Below are 19,233 nucleotides of genomic sequence, written 5' to 3' on the forward strand. Positions count from 1 at the left end.
ACACGTGGCCAGAATTCCCAACATTTTAACCAAAGCACTAGGAGCTTTCCATCTGTAGTACAATCACTGAACAAGCCAGAAACTGTGTCACGGCCTCTTTAATCCATACTATTCCTTCTACAGAGGCTAATTCCCAAAAATAAAAAGAGAGGACTCAAAGGGGATCATTTAGGAAATAAACTACTCCCGGGAAAGGGACACAATCTCAACAAGCAATAGGGCAGCCTGTGTAGTGTAGTGGGCTTTGGAGAAGAACCCTGGTAGCAGTGGAGATTGGGAGTTGTGGTTTTCACGTACTTAGTCATTTAGTCAACCAGACAGACAAATAGTTGGGATAAAAGAGGATCCCATGAATCCAAAAGAAAAGTACAGAACACAGAGCCTAGGCTGTTCACAGCACCACCTCCTGGGAAAACACTGTGAGCACTCAGGTTAACAGTGGGTAGATCCATGCACAGCCATTTACTCTACTATGGCCAAGCAGCCTAATCTGTCATGAACATTCCTCTTCCCCCCCCAAAATAAAGAGGAAATAAAGAGAAGGGAGAAACGGAGGGAAGAAGGAAATCATGAGTCTTAAAAAGATAGCACAGAAACAATTATTCTAGAGGAAAAGTATAGCTCTTCAAAATTATTTACAACACAAACCAGAAGAGTTCAAATAAATTACAATGCATTCATATATTCTGCAGATGTTCACTCATGTTCTCAAATACCATTAAATACATCAGAAAATTCATAGACTGCAGTATGAAGTGAAAAGAGCTGGGTGCAAAACCTGTATATATCAACTTTACAAAACTTTGCACACATGGTGCGTATAAAGTCATGAAAAGCCTAACAACATTTCAGTCAACGATGGACTGCAGATATGACAATGGTTTCATGAGATTATAATGGAGCTGAAAATTTCCTGTTGCCTAGCGTCACTGTAGCTGTCATAATGTTGTAGCACAACACATTACTCGTTGTGGTAAACAAACACACTAAGCTGCTAGTTGCATAAAAGTGTAGCACATACAATTACATACAGTACATAATACTTAATAACGATAATGACTATGTTACTGGTTTATGTATTTACTATACTATACTTTTTATCATTATTTAGAGTGTATTTTCACTTATGTAAGTAGAAGTATATAGTAAGTTAATTATAAGACAGCTTCAGGAAGGTCCTTCAGGGGGTACTCCAGAAGAAGGCATTGTTGTCGTAGGAGATGACAGCTCCATGCATATTACTAATGCCTCTGAAGACCTTCCAGTGGGACAAGATGTAGAGGTGGAAACAGTGATATGGATGATCTGGACCCTGTGTAGGCTGAGGCTAAGACTGCATTTGTGTCTTAGTTTTTAATAAAAAAAGTTTTTTAAGTAAAAAAAATTAAAGCACAAAAAGGCTTATAGAATAAGAACATAAAAAAGAAAATATTTTTGTAAAGAAGAGTCAAAAAAGTTAAAAAATTTAAAAATGCTCACCATCACTGGTCCTTAGAGAAATGCACATCAAAACCACAATAAGATACCATCTCACACCAGTTAGAATGGCGATCATGAAAAAGTCTGGAAACAACAGATGCTGGCAAAGCTGTGAGAAATAGGAATGCGTTTACACTATTGGTGGGAGTGTAAATTAGTTCAACCATTGTGGAAGACAGTGTGGTGATTCCTCAAGGATCTAGAACCAGAAATACCATTTGACCCAGCAATCCCATTGCTGGATATATACCTAGAGAATTACAAATTGTTCTACTATAAAGATACATGCACATGTATGTTTATTGCAGCACTATTTACCATAGCAAACACTTGGAACTAACCCAAATGCCCATCAATGATAGACTGAATAAAGAAAACGTGGCACATACACACCACGGAATACTATGCAGCCATAAAAAAGGATGAGTTCACGTCCTTTGCTGGGACATGGATGAAGCTGGAAACCATCATTCTCAGCAAACTAACACAGGAACAGAAAACCAAACACCACATGTTCTCACTCATAAGTAGGAGTTGAACAATGAAAACACATGGGCACAGAGAGGGGAACATCACACACTGGGGCCTGTTGGGGGTTGGAGGCAAGGGGAGGGAGAGCATTAAGACAAATACCTAATGCATGTGGGGCTTAAAACCTAGACAGTGGGTTGATAGGTGCAGCAAACCACCATGGCACACGTATACCTATGTAACAAACCTGCACGTTCTGCACATGTATCCCAGAACTTAAAGTAAACTAAAAAATAAAATAAAATAATTTAAAAAATGTAAAAGTCAAAAGCTACAGTAAGCTAAGGTTAATTTATTATTGAAGAGAAGGAAATTTAAAAAATAAATGTAGTATGGCCTAAGTGCAAGGGTTTATAAAGTCTACCGTAGGGTACAGTAATGTCCCAGGCCTTCACATTCACTCACTACTCACTCACTGACTCACCCAGAGCAACTCCCAGGCCTGCAAGCTCCATTCATGGCAAGTGTCCTGTATGGGTGTATCACTTTTCTTCCTCTTCTATACCATCTTTTTACTGTACGTTTTCTATGTTTGGATACACAAATACTTACCATGGTGTTCCAATTGCCTACCATAATCAAGAGAGCAATATGCTTACAGGTTTGTAGGCTAGGAGCAGGTTACACCATATAGTTCAGGTGTGCAGGAGGCTACACCATTTAGGTTTGTGTAAGTACACGCTATGGTGTTAGTCAACTAAAGAAACAAACAGTGGGGAGAGAAGAGAAATCGCCTATAGGTGCGCTTCTCAGAACATATTCTGGTTTTCAGCAATGTGTGACTATAAATCAGCAAAAATAAATGGAGGTGAAATGACAGTTCCCCTGAGTGATGAGATTATGTAAGAATTTTAGTTCCTTCTTACTATTTTTCTGTTTTCTTCCAACCTTTCTGTGATGTTACTTTCATAATTTAATTTTTATGTTTTATTAAAAATAGATGTTTACAAATATACAGCTATTAATAATGGAGGCTGAGGGTAAGAGCCTTCAAAGCAAAGGGGAAATGTCCCAAGAGACAAGTCGGTAAGAAAACGCGGGCCATGTCTTAAAGGCATGGGAGAACTGGGATATGTGAGAGCAAAGAAAGGGCCTTGAATGCCATATTTAGGGGCAGAGATTTTCTTTGAATTAGAAATGGCTGTTGTTGGAGCTTTCTTTCTAGAGATTATTCTGGCAAACAGCATCTAAAATTAAATGGATTAGAGGTGAGCGGCTATTGTGATAGTCCAAGTGTCAAGCAGTGTCAGCCTGACCAAGTGGTCTCAGTGACAAAAGAGAGGACATGGTAGATGTGAGTGCTGAGTACAAGACTCAACCAATGGTTGGGTATAAACTGCCTGGGAGAGGACAGGACTGAAGAAGGCCTTAAAGGCTTGATTCTGGGCGATGAATCAGAGATCAGTGTTAATCACAAAAGTTGGGGGAAGAATATGTGCAGCTTATTTTGAACATGTTGAGTTTAAAGCATCCATGGAGTATCTTGAGAAGATTCTGAGAATTTGCAACTTAAAGGAGAAGCCTGGCCTGGCAGTATGGATTTGGGAATTATCTGCACAGACAGGAGATTTGGTCAGGTAATAAAAGAGGAAATCAGGAGAGGAAGAGCAGGAGAGGGAGGAGGAGGAAGAGAAGGAAGAAGGGATACACATAAGACAGAAAGAGAAGATAGGAGGAGATACCGGAGGACCACACTACAGAAGAGAAGTAGCTGCTGACACAGCCAGAAGCAGCAAACAGAAAGAGGAGTGCATATTTCAACACTGCAGAGTAGGAACCAAACACCAACAGGAGAGTCACCCTCAATGTGAAATGTTGTGCAAAGTTCAAAGAGGCTGCACACTGACAGGTGGCTACTGGAAATAGCGATTAGGCGCTCAAGTGACATAAAAGAATTTTAAGTAAAAAATAAGAAATAAAATCAACCTGTCCAATGGCATTGGAATAGACATTTTCCTGTGGGAACTACCATTTTAAAACACATCTGGAGTCCAATACCCTAAGCATCAAGTCATTTCTCCTTTGTCCAGATGGACGGGAGACGTTCATCTCTTGAGTGCTAACAGTTTGAGGCCGTCACCACAGCAACCAACAGAGCAACTGTTGTACTTTAACTCTGCCCGGCACACTAACTACATTCCAGTCTGTGGCCTGCATGGAAATGAAGTTGTTCTTTCAGACACTGCTGTGTGGGACTCAGTCTGGCTGCAGGTGCCTGCAAGCACTGTCTGATTTGAGATATTTTCTATAATTACTGGAATGATGAAATCTGTCATGCGGTAAGGTAGCAGGCAGGAGAGACAAATTCATTCCTAGCTTCCTGAATTAAAAATAAATAGTTATCAAGTCCAATTGAATTTGTTTTAATTAGCTGGGGTTTTTTTTTTAAGTCACAATTTTAGCAGCTCCTTTATCAAGCTGACTCTTCCTTAATATTAAAGAGGAAACTTTTCACACCTAAAATATTCCTGTAAAGACAAACCTGCTAGGACTTGTTCATGTCCCTCTTGGCCCCTAAGTATATTTTATTTATTTGTCTCATCCATTGCCTCATGCCTTTCCAATGTGAACTCCATAAAGAAAGTGATTTTTGTGCATGTAACAGACTGCTGTATCCCCAGAACTTAAGTCAATGTCTGGCCCATAGAATGAGCTCAATGAATGCTTGTGGAATGAATTTATGGAAGAATGGATGGTAAGAAAATACACATTATGAGAACAAATCCTCAGAAGGATAGCAGCACCATTACAGAACCAGGTGAAGGTGAGCAGACTGAATATGAAGAAGGTACGACGAGTGCCCCACCTATGTGGGGGGAAGATGTGAATTGCTGTAATGAGATATAATTAATAATACAATTAATTGTCTTTCTTTATATGAAGCTTGGATGCAGCTTTGATTCTTCAGCATGACTGTAGGGGGTGGGGAGGGGCAAATCCATAATAAACTCTGTGATCCTACAAATTTCATTTCAGAAATTTAGAAATTTATTAAGCAAATAAGAGAGGCCATGTCACCAGGGGAGCAGCATCAGGTGAAAATCCAGCAGTGTAATTGGCCAATGCTCAGTAGAATGACATAAGGAAGCTTGGGGGTGCCATGAGATCTACATGAAAACAATTTCAGTGCTGAACCACAGATAGCGCTTGACTTTACAAATCCTCAAGTCTCCCATTAATCCAGTCTTCAATAACTGGCTGATTAGAGGAGTTACAGTATTTTTAAAAACCCTAATTCTGAGAGCTAAGTATTCAATCCTTTTCTAAAGAAACATATCAAAGAAAGTAAAATCAAACAACCTGCCTCAAAATGGCAATGTGTCCCCACACTGGCTTCGGTCTGAAGGCATCTAATGATCTGTGCATCCTCTAGTATGTTGCAAAGTTTAATCACCACTAGATCTAAACTAAATACCAGAACACAGGTGTGCTTCACTAAAAATGGCAAATCAATATATTAACACTTTTTTTAAAAGTCAGTGAGAAAACCACCAAAATCATTTATAAAAGGGAACTCAGTAGGCCCAGGAAGATCTTCAAACCAAGTCGCATTCATTTCCCATTAAATCTGCTACAAGAACCTTACACTGCTCCCCTCAAAGAAAAAGTTAGTTGGACAGCAACCAGTGAGATACAAAAGAAGAATCACCAATAATGCCCAACTACAAAAACCCAGGATGGTTTTTTAAAATATGAATCCCTTGATTGAGGGTTACCAGGGAAGACAGATATTAAATAATTGCAGAAAGGATTAATTAGAAGCTAGGAGGAGACCAGTATTCCAAGCCACAGTAGTAATCTGTGTGAAGACTTTTCTGGAGCTTGTATTATGTCTGAAAGATTGAAATAAAGTGCCTTAATCCAAATTGGGGTTTTCATGACTGACATCTACTAGTTCTTCAGGTCCCAGTTTATATGTGACCACTTCAGGGAGCCCTTCCCTGCTTTATCTTTTCAACTAAATCACGCCTTCTGACGCTACATTCCCTGATGGCACCTTCTACTGTTGCTTCATTGAACTCGAGAAATTTTCTGTACCCTCAGGTATGATGATAGAGATGCTTAGTCTAAATGCAAACCAAGATATAACTTTAGAGAAAATTCTGGAGCCTACATAGTATACCAGAGAAGCATCTCACAATGAATCCTCCCCAAATAAGTCTTATTCATTCTATATATGTCAAGCATTAAGTAAACACTTGAGCAACACAAGTCACAGGAGATCCATGCTGGCCATTAATTGGCAGTGGCAGTATCAGTAGAGTCAACGCTCTTCCAGCATCTCCAGGACTAAGGTCAGTGTCCAATGTTTTTATTGTTTTTCACAATATGTTGACTATCTCAAGATAAGCTTCTAGAGAAAAAAAATACAAAAACACATGTAGCAAGGTCAACTGAGCTGCGCCTGGTATGTCTGGAAACACATGTGCCATCACATAATTTAGCACCTAAAGAACAAGAGGCTGCAAAACTGCATCCCCAGGGAAGCCCAGCGCTGGCACAGTAATCTCTGTAGACATGAGGAACTCTGCTCACCCACTTTAATGTTAACACCACTGTGTACAAGCTTCAATATAGAATCAATCACAAGGAAATAATACATATTTAAGCAGACACAGGGCTAACAAATCTGAGCTGATATAATTCTGAAAACTGTCAAGTTTCCCCTTCTCACTCTGATACTTCTAGGCTTGCTAACAGTCCTCACAATGTCCAGGAAGATCCATGTTTCCATGATTCCCTCCTGCTATCATACGCTGACCATATCTTGTGTGCCTCCTAGATGATTCATACAATTTCTTAGCTCTAAAAATACTACAATTTTAGTGCTAGAATAAATGTAGAGAACTTAAAAGTAAAAAAATGTTTTGAAGGTGAGATATGAAAAAGCCAACTATCTTGAACAATTCAAAAGACTTTCTTAGCAAATCTCATTTCTGAGAGCTTTGTATAGAAATTTCATCATCAGCTTTGGCTGCTATGGCAACTAGAATATTTCGGAAATGATTTGAAATGAGTATCACTACATATCCAGCATCTTTTGCAAGAAACAGAAAAGACTATGAAATCTAATCCACTGTAAATTTCAAAATATAGCGTTAGTTTTCATTTTTGAAATCTATTTATGCTTCTATTTGCAAATCAATAGATAACAACCTGGTATGATTACATATGAGCATGATGGAGGAGTCTTTCATTTTAGTCCTTAAGTTGTCACATTAAAGCATCATTTAGGTACTCTCTTCCCAGTTTTATTAGGCCTTAAAAGAAAAAAAAAAAAGGCTGGGCACAGTTGCTCATGCCTGTAATCCTATCTCTTTGGGAGGTCATGGTGGGAAGACTGCTTGAGTCCAGGAGTTTGAGACCAGTCTAGGTACCTTGCTTCTACAAAAAAAAAAAAAAAAAGTAAAAATTAGCCAGGAGTGGTGGTACACACTTGTAGTACCAGCCACTGGGGAGGCTGGGGTGGGAAGATTGCCTGAACCCAGGAGTTCAAGGTTGCAGTGAGCCGTGATCACACCACTGCACTCCAACCTGGATGATAGAGCAAGAACATGTTTCAAAAAAAAGACAATTTTTTGGGCAGTTTTAGGTTCACAGCAAAATTAAGTGGAAAGTACAGTTTCCATATAATCCTTGTCCCCTCCCCAACCTACCCCACTATCAACACCCTGCATCTAAGTGGTACATTTATTACAATCAACAAACCTATATTGCTACATCATAATCACCCGAAGTTCATAGTTTACATTAGGGTTCACTCTTGGTGTTGTATATTCTATGGGTTTGGACAAACTTATAATGAGATATATCCACCATTAGGGTATCAAAAGTCCTGTGTTCCATCTATTTATCCCTCCCACCCTCTTTAACCCTTGGCAACCACTAATCTTTTTACTATCTCCACAGTTTTGCCTTTTCCAGAATGTCAAGTAGTTGGAATCATATAGTATGTAGCCTTTTCAGATAGGCTTCTTTCACTTAGCATGCATTTAAAGTTCCTCCATGTCTTTGCATAGCTTGATAGCTCGTTTCATTTTAGCACTGAATAATATTCCATTGTCTGGAGGTACCATAGTTTATCTATTCACCCACTAAAAGACATTTTGGTTGCTTCCAAGTTTTAGCAATTATTAACAAAGCTGCTATAAACATTTGTGCACAGGTATTTCTGCAGACATGTTTCCAACTCATTTGTGTTATACCAAGGATTGTAACATCTTGACTGTACGGTAAGAATATGTTTACTTTTGTAAGAAACTGCCAAATTTTCTTCCAAAGTGGCTGTACCATTTTGCATTTCCACTAACAATGAATGAGAGTTACTGTTGCTCTACACTCTTGCCAGCATTCAGTGTTGTCAATGTTTTGGAATTTGGCCATTCTAATAGGTGTTAATGGTATTTCATTGTTACTTTAATTGGTAATTCCCTAGTGACATATATGTTGAGCACCTTTTCATATTCTTATTTGCCAAGCCTTTCCTTTTAGCCATATATATGCTAAAGCCCAAGTCCCACTGACTCTTGTGCAACAGAATGAAAACAAGCCCTTCAATGATGAGTTAGCTGTGATTTAATCAATGAACCAGCCATGATTTTCACATTCTATCCTGCAGAACTACTATTCCTGGGTCACTGAAATAGCTCATAGCAAATAATTGCTAGAGCAAAGAAAGCTGTGTGGAAATGTAAAGAAGTAATGCAATGACTGGATAATACAGCATTTACACCCATGCACCTTAACTACATATATGAAAAGGCATCAAACGAGTTCTCAAATTCTCTGCTTAGGCCATGACATTGAGGGGTTCACATAGAATCATCAGTGTTTGCTTGAAAGTCCACAAAGTAAGGAAATTTATTATTGCTTGAAGTTTTCACAGCATGTTACCCTGAATATTTAGGGATGATGGTTAAGGGTTATGGGGGTCAAGATGAACTGGTAGGGAGAGCAGCATGTTAAGTTGTGTAAGTGTTTGCTGAAGGACAATGGGGAAATGGAGTGAGAGACATTCTGAAAGTATGCTACAATTCAAAAGAACCAGCATCCTCATTAAAAATTGTGAATTTAGTAAAATAATGGCAAAGTTATTTTTGAAGTAAACTGGCCAAGCTCTAATTCTTTTTCCTCTTGAAACTTACCAATTTTAAGACACTTATGATAGTTTAATCTCTTAAAAGTTTTCTACCACTGCACTTAAGTGTAGAAACAAGCTTATGTTGACCTTTTGAATATTTGAATAGAATCTAAAGCAATGTGCACTACCTTTATGAATTCTAAAAGGCATTTCCAACAGCACAGTCTTCCAAAACTATACTTTAAATGTAGTAGTTAGTGCAGATGATATATCAGAAGTATCAAGTAAAGAAGAAAAATACTATGACCGTCACAGATGTCAAATATGTTAGAAAATCATAAGCACTGTGGATCAGGAGTTCTGGGCCAGAGCTGTGGGCAGACTGGGACATTAAATGGGGCCCTTATTAGGAAGTTGACATCTGAGCAAAGACTTGAAGGAAGTAAGGAAGTGATATTCATGGTTTATCTGGGGGAAAGCATTCTGGGCAGAGACAGCAGCCAGTGTAGAGGCCCTGAGGTGAGAGCAGGCCTAGCACATTGCAGGAACAGCAGGAAGGTGAGTGGAGCAAAGTGAAGGGGGAGAATCAGTTGCAGGCATCTTGAAACTTTGGCTTTCACTCAGATAGGGAGCACCTTGGGAATTTTCAGTAACATAAAGTACTTACTTTGAAAAATTTTTCTTATCATACAAAATTTTAAACATGTGCAAAGTAGAGAAAAATGATAATATACTCTAGTGTACCTATGACTCAGTCTCAAAATTACTGATTCATGGGCAATACTGTTACATTTACACCCTCTACCCCACCCTCACTCCAAATCATTTTGAAGAAATTTTCCGACATCATGTCATTTCAACCATAAGTATTTCAGTAGGGATCTCTAAAGATAGGCATTCTTTTCTTTTCCTTCTTTCTTTTTTGTTTAACACCACTGTAATACTATTATCATGTCTGGTAGGGGTTAAAGCAGCTCATACCTGCTCAGCCAAAGAGTAACAGCATATGCCACTCTTCCCACTCAGGAATCCATGACTTCATGAACGTGGCTTGAAATTAACCATGAAGGGAGTGTATACACCATGAAAATCCACAAATACTAACATCAGGGCTTTTATTTCTAGTAATAAAATTGTTCATTCTTTACTATCTGATATGGTTTGGATTTGTGTCCCTGGCCAAAGTTCACGTCAAATTGTAATCCCCAGTGTTGGAAAAGGAGGCTGGTGAGAGGTGATGGGACCATGGGGGTGGATTTCCCCCTTGTTGTTCTTGCGATAATGAGTGAGTCCTCATGAGATCCAGTTGTTTAAAAATGTGTAGTGCCTCCCACTGCCCTGTCTTCCTCCTTCTCCAGCCACGTAAGATATGCCTACTCCTCCTTCCCCTTCCGCCATGATTGTAAGTTTCCTGAGGCCTCCCTAGCCATGCTTCCTGTATAGTCTGAAGAACTGTGAGTCAATTAAACCTCTTTTTCTAGGTAAACTACCCAGTCTCAGGTAGTTCTTTATAGCACTGCAAGAATGGACTAATGCACCATCACACCTCTGATTCACACGTAGAAGATTAACAATGCTTACCTAATACCATTAGATGTCTACTCTACATAATGGTCATATTTCCTTGGTAAACCTTTTGTTTTTTCAGTTTGTAAAACCTTTTGTTTTTTCAGTTTGTCTGAATAGTGATCAAAATAAAATCTATACTCCGTGACTGTCTGATATCCCTTAAATCTCTTTTAATCCATAGGATCCCCAACATCTCTCTTTTTTCTGGCATTTGTTTTTATTGTTGTTAAGGGAACTGGGTTGTTTGCCCTCTGGAGTTCTTCAGAGTCAGCAATTGCTAATTGGATGCCTGTGGTTTCATTTAAGATGTCCCTCTGTCTCCTATAAATTGGTCATTAGATTTAGTGGCTTGCTGAGATGCAGGATTTATTTCGGGGGGACAAGACTCCTTCACAGGTGCAGGCGGTGCACATCCATCAGAAGGAACAGTCATGCAGGTCATGTTTCATTTTTGTAGTAATAATAGCCTACCGATGATCCTTTCAAAACAGTATTTTGCATTCTATCACTTATTCTTCATTTACTATTTTAAATACATCTATAAGAGAAATCTATATTAATCAATCATTTGGCTAATTTACACGTTATTTTATTTATTTTTTGAGAGATGAGATTTTGCTATGTTGCCCAGTCTGGGCTCAAACTTCTGGGCTTAAGTCATTCACTATTCTCTGTGGCTCAGAATCCCGAGTAACTAGGACTACAAGTGTGTGCCTAATTTATATTTTAACAGGATCACTCCGATTGCTGTGGTAGAAAAGACTCTAGAGGCAAAGGTGCAAGTGTGGAAATGGAGAAATAACCTAGGACTGTGTTACGGCTACCCGGGAGAGCCATGGTCATGGCTAAAACCAGAGTATAACTCTGGAAGTAGGGAGAAGCAAGTAGGGAGGTCCAAGGACTGAGTTGATGCACAGCCAGCAGGAATTGTGAGTGTACTGGAGTTAACGGATTTTTCTACTTGCAAGTGGCTCAGTAGGTCCCTGATGGTTAATAGGTTTTATCATAGCTGAAACAGGAATTTGGGCTCTGGGTGCTACAGCTGGGTATAAAAGCAAATCACTTAGCAGGAGGGTGAGGTAGGGGCTGGGAGTGGGTATTGTGAAGAGAACTGATTATACATAAGAGTTTCCTGTCTTAACAAAGCTCTGAGTTATGTACTTAAGTGAAATAGGCAAAAATTCCAGTTATGTACTTTTGAAAGGCAGCACTGGATATTAATGATAGTTACTGTGCTGGCTTAAAAATAAAGAAAAAGTAAAGAAGTCTAAGAAAAAAATATATATGTGAGGTTTGAGGAAGTCATGAGATTATCATGTTAAAGACCTACTTAACACATTTTTATCAGCACTCTATTATTACCTATATTTAGGTGGTTCATAATTAAATCACAATTACTAATTGTAGTGATTATAATCTATTGTCACCCCCTTGATCTGTCAGAAAAAGCTGTTGTATTATTTAACAAACGAATTTGACAGTAAACCTCAGCTAGCATATTATTTCAAGGTTTTATAATTTTCAGACCGTCTGTTTTTAAATGGTACAGTTGCTTAATTTCTCTGAAGACATTTCATATTTTCTCAGGTAGATTCTTTTAGGAGTTTTAAACTGTTTTCACTGGCTAATTTCCGTTCCCAGGTTTTTATGAAATAATTTACAAATGTATTTTCTTTTCCAGTGCTTCTAACGCCACTGACTAGTTTTCTTTAACTTACGAATAGAAAACATGTCAATGGAGAAACACATTCAGAAAAACACAAATTCTGAACTCCACATCATATTGAATCTCAGGTTTCTAGATGGAGTTTTATGTCATCAGTCACATGCCCTCAAGACATGCCCTCGTGGGTTCAGGCATCAGCAAAGCCACTGTTGCTAATGAGCATGTCAGCTTCTTAGGGAAGGGATGCAGAGAATCGGAGGGCACACCTCCCCTGAGACACTTACAAAAAGAATAGCATCATCTTACAGCTGGGTGGGCCATGAAGGTTTTCCAACAAACTACTCTTCCCATCTTTTTTTTTTTTTTTTTTTTTTTTCTGCAAAGGTTTTCTTATGTAGAGGGGAAAGGCGCTCAGTCCCTGGCAGCTGCTTCCCTCAGGGCGAGGCCAGGACATTGCACAGGCTCTCTCACTTTCTCTTGGTGGGAAGTGTGCCCCTGCCCTTTTCTTGACGAATTTGAGGGCCTGTTTGTCCTGGGAGAGCTTGAGTAACTCCACAGCACAACGCTCTATGGAACAAAGCCACACACCTCTCGGGGCATGTCTTGCGCGATTTTGGTGTTTGCTGAGGCGTCCACAGCCTTGGCTGGGCCTCGGTTTCCTCATGTTCTTGGTCATCTTGTGGCCTCTGTTGAGGCCCACGGCCATGGGGTAGTGCAGGGCCGTGGCTGCTGCTCTCCGAGGGTGGCCGCAGGGGACCCGCCTTCTCTTTTGTAGAAGGAAAAAGGTGTAGAATGGTGAAGAGACTTTCTCTAAAGTAGAGAGTAGCCAGTTGAAATGAATTTGGAGAGGTTTATGGGTGCTGAAGCACGGAATTCACATCAGAATAAAGAGAAAAGAGATTAATATATTTTCCAAGAAACTGAGTAGCTATATTCTTTCTCTCCTCTCTCTTTTTCACACACACACACACACATCCACATGCATTCACACACCCTCCCATGCACAAATACACACATGTCCACACAACACATGCACACACTGTTACCCTCACACACACATATACACACATGTCCTCACACTATACACACACCCTTACACACGTACCCTCACATGTACATATATACCCATGTCCACACCCTTACACACACATGCTCACATGCACATATACACACATGTCCACACACACATGCACACACCCTTATACACACCCTCACACGCACATACACACGTGTCCACACACCCCTTACACATCCTCACATGCAGATATGCACGTGTCAACTCACGCACATGCACACACAATTACACAAACACCCTCGCATGCCCATATACACACATGTCCACACACATGTGCACACACCCTTGCACACATACACATATGTCCACACACGTACAAACCTTTACACACACCTTCACAGGCATATATACACACATGTCCACACACATGCACACACCCTTTCATGCACAAATACATGTCCACACAACACATGCACACACTCTTACACACACATATACACACGCACACACCCTTATACACATACCCTCACACACTTATGCACACATGTCCCTACACTCGTACACATACACACACACCCTTCCACACACGTCCTCACACATGAACACACACCCACCTGTGTGCACACAGATACACACACATATATCCACTCACATACAAAACCCTAGATACCTAGTTTGGAACAGAAGTGGTTAACTGGCAAAACATGTTATGTGACTGGTGTCCCAGTATTTTCTTTCAAAGCACACTAACAACCAGGTAATGAGAGAGTTTGCGAAGGAGAAAGGCTGTAAAAATGAAAGGAAAGTACTGGGCAGGCAAACCAGTATTTGTTCACCTGTTGAATGTGTGTTCTTTAAATAGATTTTTATTGAAAGATTCTATTGTGTTTCCCATGGTTTAGATATTTTTCCAGCTTTGCTATAAATATGACCATAGAAAATACTCTTGTTCCCGCCCAATCTCTATTTGCAATTTAATGAATGAGTCATTTACAGAGAGGATCCTGAGACCATCCAAAATACTATGAGTGGGCCCTGAAAATGCACTTTCTACTCCCTCCTAATGAATTTAAGTGTTTGAAGAAAAACTTAATAAATTCATGTGCCTATTAATAGTTCCACAATGAAGAAGAATCTAATGGGAGTTCAATGTAACTAATGATCATGGCACAGAAATAACAAATGCATATTATATTTTTAAAAATCAGGCTGTTTTAAGTGCATCAATTATCCTGGTACTTCCCAGTTAGTAAAAGCAGTGAGTAGACCCTTTAAATATATTTATTAATTCACTGAGAGATCTCAACAAACTGTTAAAAAAAAGCTTTGGGTATTCATTCAAACCAACTAAAATACATAGGTATCCTTTAGAAAATTAAAATCTAGGTAAAGAGAGGATGAAAAGAGGATACTGATTATTGATCACCCATTCTACGACGGGCCTTTTATTAGGCCCTATTTATAAGTGAGGTCAAGACATGAAGGTCTCTACCACAAACTAGAAATCCGACAGGAGTAAGAGCATTGTTTCTCTGATGTATCGCCCAGCACCTGCAGTATCTGACACACAACAGATGTTCAGTCAATACTTTCGAATGAATGACTGAATGAATGGGATGTCTTCCCAGAGCATCGGTTAGTCCCAGGATCCATAGCATTCGGTGGGTGTCCTCAGCCAACTGAAAGAGGGTATGTGTATAAGGGTGTGCACACGTGTGTATGTGTGTGTAAGAGTGTGTGCATGTGTTGTGTGGACATGTGTGTATTTGTGCACGAAAGGGTGTGTGCATGTGTGTGGACATGTGTGTATATATTCCTGTGAAGGTGTGTGTGTAAAGGTTGGTACGTGTGTGGACATATGTGTAAGTGTGTAAAGGTGTGTGCATCAGCTCAGGGTACCGAAATAAGAGACAATAAGGAAATATGTTTAATGAGGATTTTAGTTATATGTTGATACTCAGCTCTTCACCTCATTCCATTGACTGATTTCATTCTTATGATTTTATACTTAAAATGTCTATGCATTTGGATGCAAACAGCCTTCCCAAGGGGAAATTAGGTATAACTCTGGAGACAATGATCTTTATTCTTTTTTAAGGGTCTGTTTCAGGCAATGATGCCACTTAGAAACAATGGCATTGCTGTCGCTAGGGAGATAGGGAGAATGTGGGGGGAATGACGGGACATTGAGTGTTTTCTTTAGCCTGCAGGCCAGGGCGCAGTGACCCGAATGGAGAAACAGGGCCAGCCTGTTCTCTCGATCACATCCCTTACAGTCCATTGAGAGTAGAAGTAGTCACGATTACGTTTTGGTCTTTAGCCTAGAACCACCAAAAATATCAGCCTAAAACAACTCTATTCCAAATACTTCCATGTTATTTAACTGGTCATTTGTAAGGGAGCATGGGGGCAATTTTGTGTTTTGACACGGATATGGATTAAGCACCCGGGAGAAGCATCTGCTCTGCAAGGTGACAGCAACAAGCCCGACAGAGAACCGGAGCAAACTGTCTTTTATCCGCTGGTCTGTTACCTGAGAGACCCAGAGAAGACTGTGCTCAGCTGTGTGAATACTTCAGCGGGCTTGGCTAGACAGCTGCTAAGTCTTCTTTAAGGCTTCTGTCATGGCCTGGATACAAGTGCTCTTAATCTAGAAGATTTGACCATGAGTCTGGCTGCTTTTTCCCGCATGCTCTCCAGGCCTGTTCATTGATTCACACTGCAAGTACTTACAGTGAGTCTACTGTGCAGGGGGCCATCTTAGCTTAATACACACAGAAAAGACACTTGGCTCAGCAAAGAAAAGAAAGGAGGATTCGTTAACAGAAAGCTAGCTAATGCAGAGTTTTTTCCCCAAAAAATGTCTGAATTTTTTTTAAAAATTGCAGGAACTACTTCTTAGAACATCAGGTCTCACTTGTCTTTTTGCCCTCTGTCATCTCTAAACCGAGGACAGCGATCAGCTACATGAGAGTGGTATTCATGAGTGAACGCATGGCCAAAAGAAGAACATGAAAACTGGTCATCGTATTTTCTTTGCATCTCTCACAATAACCTCTCCTGTAATATTCAAGGAATGCAAGTAGTCTATAGAAAATGACAAGAGTAAGGCCGGGCGTGGTGGTTCACGCCTGTAATCCCAGCACTTTGGAAGGCCGAGGTGGGTGGATCACCTGAGGTCAGGAGTTCGAGACCAGCCTGGCCAATGTGGTGAAACCCCATCTCTACTAAAAATACAAAATTAGCCGGGTGTGGTGGCGGGCACCTGTAATCCCAGCTACTCGGGAGGCTGGGCATGAGAATTGCTTGAACCCAGGAGGCAGAGGTTGCAATGAGCCGAGATCACACTATTGCACGCCAGCCTGGGCAACAAGAGCGAAACTCCGTCTCAAAAAAAAAAAAAAAAAAAAAAAAAAAAAAAAGAAAAAAGAAAAGAAAAAGAAAAGAAAATGACAAGAATAAACAACATAAGGTGTCTATGAGAAACAGAAATAATCCAATTGCCCTGGCCATATTGTAGGCTGCTGTAAAGAAAGTTCATTACCAAAAGAAATTCTTCAAGTGCTGTGGCATCTGGTGTTAAGATTCCAGGCATCTGACATGTGCCACTCGATACAGAAGATACAGACAATAAACTCATCCTTTAAAGTGTTACTAGAATGCTCTATGTAAACTTGGTAGAATGTAAAGGTTTGAGGAACATTGTGTTATAATGTTACACTTCGCAGTACCTTTTCCTGTAAAGGAGTTCTGGTTTACTGAAAATTTAGGAAAGGGATGCAGATTGTGACATTTGCTTCTCTGGCATAGGAGGCAAGGCAAAATGCAAATGTTAGAATTAATCTCATTTTACAGCATTACACTTAACATGTGCATTGAAGTAGCACAGATTCAAGAATCACCATGATTGCCTTCGTTCAACAGCTTATGACACAGTGCCCAGATTCCTTTCAATTTAATTTAAAGGAATCAATTTGTCAAACCGGCAAAGTATCCTGAATAACTCTAGTGAGTGGCACTGTAACACTATGGTCGGTGCTATTCACAAGCTAGCATTCCAGAGCAGGATAAGAAATGTGTCAGCTCAAAAACGACATTGATGCTGTTCTGTAAGCAATATTCCATTACAATAAGGTGTATTTCCCAGGAAGACAACATGTTTGCTACTTCTAGATGTCTAAAAGGTCATTTCTTCTTTGTTTTCAATTTATCACCAATATTGAGACAATTATCAGAGGGGAAGCCCAGGACCGAGGGGAGGGAGGAGTAGGAGAAAGAGGAGAGGAGGAGGAGGAAGAGGAGGAGGAAATAGAATAAAATATCTGTAAGTCTCTTATAGGAGAATGAATTTTTCTCACTTCTCCAGGCAAACGGGATGACTTGGAACAACCGTAACTTTTTCTTTTCTTCACTATGCTCATCTGGTCTCTACTCTAGGGGCTACGTTTTATCTGTTAATCAATCCTAAAAATACCAGAGGTGAACGGAATTATCTCTCTGACAACAAAATAGTAGTAAGCGCTTTTGATTGCCTCACCCAGCAAAGGTCACTTTCCTAGTGGCTTTCCGCCTTCCCCAGATAGGAAGGTGATACATAAATACTCTCCAAAGACTCCACACTGTTCCCCCCTCCAGGGGATTGTTGGTTGTACCTCAAACAGAGATATCTCTAGGAACCTTACCTCCGAGGTTTCAATCTCCTCTATTGGACAAAATAGACAAGCAGTGAAGGGAATCAGAAGAAGAGGAAGACAGAAGACAGAGAAATCTCAGTTAAATCCAGTAGTTTCCTACTGGGAGACCCCTGGTGTGTACAGGACGTCAGACTCCTTAGGAGTGAAAGCAAAGGACGAAGACCACTGTGCAACCTCAGCTTCCTCTCAAGATCATCCAGAAAGAATTGGAAATATAAACCCATAAGGCTACCTTTTGCTCCTAAAATTAAAGCCTCTTCTTCATGTTCACATCGGCTATATAAAATAGCTAGAGAATCCTCCAGCTGTATCACTTGCTTTCTTTGTTTTTCTGTGTATCTGTAGGCTGTCGACTACATGCATTCACCAAAATTGTGTGTTGTTCGATTGTCTTGTCTGTAGTACTTCACCTTGTTCTTTAAAAACTGTGTTTAATATTTACCTACATTTTTTGCCTTATGTTTTATTTTTTAAAACCATGGAAGGCCAATTAGGAGGACATTAATAGTCAACACTAGCAAATTCAGAGAATCAAAAAAACAGTTGGAAAATAGACCAGGTATTAAGCCAGGCTGTGGCGTGGTGTGATCACACCTGTAGTCCATAGCACTTTCGTTGGGACTTAGGAGGCAAAGGTGGGCAGATATTGAGCTATGGGGCCTCAAGGCCAGCCTTTGAGCAGACACCATGTGATGAAACCATCTGGTGCACACCTGTTAGTCCCAGCTACTCAGGCTGACGTGCAGAGATACTTGGGCCCAGGAGGGAGGTGATGCACAATGAGCGTGATCATCCACAGCTCCCAGCCTGGGCATTGAGTGGAAGAGTGAGAACTCGTCAACAAAAAAAAAAAAAAAAAAAAAGAAAAAAAAAAACTAAGAACAGAGAGAGAGAAATTAAGAAGAAGAGGAAGGAAGGAAGGAAAACGAAAGGAAGGAAGAAGGAAGGAAAGGACGGAAAAAGAAGGAAGGACAAGAGGAGGAAAGGGAAGGAAGGAATGACGAAGGAAGGAGGAAGGAAGGAAGGAGGAAGGAAGGAGGAAGGCACAGAAGAGAAGAAAGCAAAAAAGAAAAAAAAAAAAAAAAGAGAAAGAAAGAAAGCAAACGAGAACAAAGACAGAGAATATAAAGAAAGGAAAGAAAGAAAGAAGAAGACTAGAACAGAAAGAAAGAAAGAAAGAAGAGACAAAGAAAGAAAG

The 19,233-nt window shown here is 40.0% G+C and overlaps 1 protein-coding gene across 2 annotated transcripts in view; it reads right to left on the minus strand.

Annotated features, from left to right (window-relative positions):
* RGS7 (regulator of G protein signaling 7) overlaps nucleotides 1-19,233 on the minus strand; it is a 565,601-nt gene that overhangs the window by 513,551 nt on the left and 32,817 nt on the right. The gene's annotated exons all lie outside the window — the stretch shown is intronic.

Source organism: Rhinopithecus roxellana, chromosome 8 (assembly GCF_007565055.1).
Source record: "Rhinopithecus roxellana isolate Shanxi Qingling chromosome 8, ASM756505v1, whole genome shotgun sequence".
NCBI classification, from domain to species: Eukaryota; Metazoa; Chordata; class Mammalia; order Primates; family Cercopithecidae; genus Rhinopithecus; species Rhinopithecus roxellana.